Genomic DNA, 4,824 nt, shown 5'->3' on the forward strand with positions numbered 1-4,824 from the left:
GGGAGTTCCAAATAAATAGGCACAGGCTCAAATTTGATGAATTGAGTGGCGACCAGCCAATGGCATGGCTCCACGGATCTTTGCAAAATTTGAAAAATGGTAAATATATGGGAGGTACATTGAACACAACAACCGTTATACTCCCTAACAACTTTGAATGCCCCAGTTCCGAGTCTTTGATCTGCAGATGCTTCGAAATGGATGTTCTTTTGACGACTGGATGCCCCAAGTTGACTGTGCTGACTGATGTAGTTACTTTGTCATTTGATCCTTAACTTTTGCATAGATCACCCTTTCGGGTTTTCAATCTATCAGGATAATTATTTTTTTATTTTTTTTGTCTCTAACTTTTGCCTGGACCGCCCTTTCGGGTTTTCAGTCCACCGAGACGCTCATTTTTTCCTAAGCCGCCTTTTCAGGTTTGCGACTTATCGAGCTGTTATTTTTGACAGAGTATTTCTTGATTGCACCGGCATTCTTAGAACGTGTGAGTTTGTCACCATCCATGATAGTAAGAGTCATTCCACACAAGTCTTCATAATTAGGCGTCCACTTGCCCCTGGAGTCTGGTTGGAAAGTAGTACAAAGTTCCCTTCTTTAAATTCATGGGGACGAGCCTTTTTGTTAGAAGCTTGTTTCAAACTTCTTTTGATATATTTGTACAAGGTCGTCATGCGTTTAAATTCGATCAAGCTTGGAATTTAGCAGAACTCCTATTGATGGAACTTCAATCTCCGCGGGAGGAATGGTCTCCATGTTGTATACTTGAGAGAAGGAGGGGGTTGCCCCTGTTGAAATGTGTAATGAAGCACAATACTCATGTGAGGCAACGGTAACATCTCATGCCAGTCTTTGTAAGTGACTGCCATCTTCTGACAATCTTCTTGATATTTTGTTTTGTAACTTCGACGGCAAAGATGCCCGAGTATACGAGAGATATTGTCTTGAGTCTCTTCATTTTCCTCTTCATCTTCGTACACAGGGAGTTCAAAGTTGGGAGAGAGCATATAGTTAATGTGATTAACGGGTTTATTAATGCATGATTTGATTATTGATTTTGACAAGTTATGATTATGCAGATATTTGAGAATGATTGAAGAAAGTTTTTTTTTTGGGTTTTTTGTATTACCATTTTTCCAGAAAAAGCACAAAATAAAATCAAAGTCAGGATCAAAACGACCTTTTTATTAATGATGGAAAATACATGAAGCAAAAAGCCTTGCAAAAGTTCACTTTCATCTCGGGCGGGACGAAAGGATGTTTTTGAAAAGATAATAAACAAACAAACATATCACATGAAACAAATCGAGTAGCGGAAGAAGACATCAACATCGACCCAATTGCGGCTAATTCCTCTTTGTGTTGCAACCTTAGATATCATGATCCAGCAGTAAATTCGCTTGCACATTTGGAGTCAAGTCTTAGAAAGTCAGGTGGTTGGTCCGGACCAAATTCTGAACTGCATTCTTCATTGCATTACAATGTTCAATATCATGGCCAGGTGTCCCTTGATGGAAGGTACAAAAAAGATCAGGTCTATACCATGCTGGCAATCTCGCTGGTACCGGAGGAGGAGCCTTTGTCTGGACTAGATTCCTTTCGAGCAACTGTGGAAGCAAAACCGCATATTTCACGGGAATTGGGGAAAATTGTGCCCTTGAGGCCTGTTGTCGAGGCTGTTATTGCTGATACGGTTCCCAATGGTACTGTTGTTGAGGATGCTGTTGGAATTGTGGCGAATCATTTGTAACCGTCAGCGAAGATACCAGGTTAGTTAGCTTCTCTACCTTGGCCCGAAGTGTTGTCACCTATTCACGAAGCTCGTGGACCTTTTGTTCAAGCTGATCCATATTTGGTGTTTGTATGAGTGCTTGCATTTGCGAGTAGACTGATGGATTGACCTTTTGTAGACAGAAACAAATTATGAGACACGGATTAGAAACTATGAATGCAAAATGATGCATGATGTTATGCAAAAAATGGACACATTTTTATTTATCGAAGGACTTATAAAAGCAGTTTTGTAAACATCATAATTTGGAAATTTCATTGAACAATTTAGAGTACTACAAGATAATTCCCTTTTAACAAAGCTGAGCCAAGGGATGGACTCCAAAGTACATCACAAAAAGCTAGAAAATAACATAAAGTGGTGAAACAACTGGGAAACTCTTGAGCTCTTGTAGTAGACTACTCCTCGAAATCTGGGTGTGGCTCAGCAAAGAGATCCATGCGCCTCTTCTTATTCCCTGGAATCCGGTCAAGTATGGCATTTTTTCTTTTGACAAGGTCCCTCAACTTAGCAATTTCAATGTCCTTCTAGTGATTTGCATAATTTTCTTTTTCTAACAAATCTATCACTACATCATAATCCTGTTCTTTCTTGTGAAGCATTCCTTCCACAATGGACCTTTCACGGTTGGACGCATGCAAACTCTCTTGGTACTCTTCCTTGGTCTCCGGGAGTAAAGGCAATGGTATTTTTGGATCAGTTGAAGACAAATATCTTGGTATGGGGTAGGGCATACCAAAAGCCGTATCTCTGTCTATAACCCACTGAGTGTAAGACTCGTGTGCGAAGCTTTGCTTTTTCCCTAATTGGATCCCATCAAACTTACGAACGGTACGCCAGGCTCGTACAAACCGCATCCTGAAATATGTATGAACCTCACCGTTAAGGTAGAACTCGCTGGATAAAGAAAGACTGTCAGGTTTCCCTTTCATAGGATATCCGTACTGGCGCACGGCAAGAGTCGGATTATAAGTGATTCCTCCGCATGTACCGATAAGGGGTACATTTTCAAATTCCCCACAACTACCAATGATTCCTTCAGTGTCAGCAGCAGGATGAGCCCAAACGATGTCGGCCGGGGTGAGAGGCGTAAGCCTTTTAGACCACAAAGCTTTCCCGGTGTCGGTCCTGGAGAAGACGGATCTGAGCAAGTGTGAAGCGAACCATTTGTACAACAGAGGTGTACAACAAACAATGGCTCCACCCTCTTGGTGGTGTCTATAGTGGATAGAGTGATAAGTATCTGTAAGGAGGGTAGGGACTGGGTTGTTAGTGAGGAAGATTTTGATTGCGTTGATGTCGACAAAGCTATCCATGTTAGGAAACAGGAAGATGTCATATATAAGTAAGGCGAGAACGGATTCAAAGGCATCAGTCTTTTCGGCTTTGGCAAAGTCAGAGGCTTTTCGGTAGAGGAATTTAGTGGTTAGGCCTTGGAAATTGTTTTTCATGGTAAAGTGGGGTAGAGCTATGTCGAAAGGCTTGAGGTGGAGTGCTTTTGCAACAGTAGCCTCCTTAGGTGCGGGTTCAAGACCATTGACGGGTATTTCTTTGGACACCGGTAAGCCAACCCAATAGGAATACTCCTCGAGCGTGGGGACCAACTGATAATCCAGGAAAGTAAAGCAATGATAAGCCGGGTCATAAAATTGCACCAAAGTTTTCAAAATGCCATCGTCCACCTTCACCTTGATGAGATCGAGCAACCTCCCATAACGATCTCGGAACCTCTTAGGATTTGCTACTTGATCTCCTAACTCCCTTAGTCTTGTCAGATCTGGTTTCTTGAAACTATACTTCCTGGTGTACCTCAATTGTGGATTCATCTACAATGTTTACAAAAAAGCTTGTCTAAATCCTTCGATAATTCTATGAATGAAAAAGAATATTTATGGATGAATGCATGCATGCATGATAATGCTAGAGAACATGAATACATGGTGAGGTTAAGTCCACATGTTGGAGTCAAGGGTAACAACGCCAATTGGTAGGGACTATGGTTTCAAATGTACTTGTAACAAGGGTTCTACCAGGTTCCCAAATTACAACTACCCTTATGAATATCTCGGTGCGTAGGACTAACTCCTAGACCATTAATTCATAAGGAAGTCTAGTTTGAGTGTAGCATCGCGTGACAACTAAAGTCAAGACTACTCTTGGTTTAGTCTCCGCACTACGTCCTAAATAAAGGCCAAGATGGGTTCAAGGTAATCTAAAGGTCCTCAACGCTTGATGGATTTCAAAAATAATAACGCCAATCACGACTACTCATGACGACATATTATAACTCTTAAAACCCACGTCGAGTGGAGTTATATCACATGCACACATATTGCAGGGCTACTCCTGGTATGGCACTATGATCGTACCCCGTCCTATCTTATATTTCACTCAAGCCCGGGTGTAGGACTTATCTCACCACTCACGTAAGAAAGAAGAAAGAAGAAGAAAGAATATATATACACGTATTTCCATCTTTTTTTTAAGCAAGTTGTAGCACAAAAGTTAAATAAAGCCAAGTTAGGCTCAACCCTCTTAGGGTTCCCCAGTGAAGTCGCCATTTCTATCGCGTTATTTTTCAGAGATCAAGGCTATTTGATTAGCTTTTGACTCACTAATTATTTCATGACTGAACATTTTAATTTTTAAGAAAAGGGGAAAAAAGTTCAAACCTTTACGTCCGTAGTACTCTACGGGAACCTCGTTGTTTTAATTTAATTTATGTGCTATAACTTGCTTGCTTTGAAAAAAGGAATTTTAAATGATAAAAGAAAGGAGACCTAGTTTATCTACATTTTATTGATTTGGAAGGACAAGTCCTTTGCCTACGTAACTGTGAGGGATCAAAATCACGTAGTTCATGGTAAAAACTGACGTTTGATTGGTTGAGTGTTTTTAATGTTTTTTGAAAAAAAAGGTTTTAAAATGAAAGAAAGCCAAAGTGGCAAAAGAATAGTTGTTTGTGTTTTTTTTTAATTTAAATGAAAATAGACTTGAAATAGAATTAAATTGATTGATGTTTGATTAAGAAA

The 4,824-nt window shown here is 40.2% G+C and overlaps 1 pseudogene; it reads right to left on the reverse strand.

The window, feature by feature from the left end:
• Positions 1-2,190: 2,190 nt before the first annotated feature.
• Positions 2,191-3,618, reverse strand: LOC146906085 (uncharacterized; annotated as a pseudogene).
• Between the last annotated feature and the right edge of the window lie 1,206 nt (positions 3,619-4,824).

This window comes from Medicago sativa, chromosome 7 (assembly GCF_051527215.1).
Source record: "Medicago sativa cultivar Bolivia chromosome 7, Bolivia_mono, whole genome shotgun sequence".
Taxonomy (NCBI): Eukaryota; Viridiplantae; Streptophyta; class Magnoliopsida; order Fabales; family Fabaceae; genus Medicago; species Medicago sativa.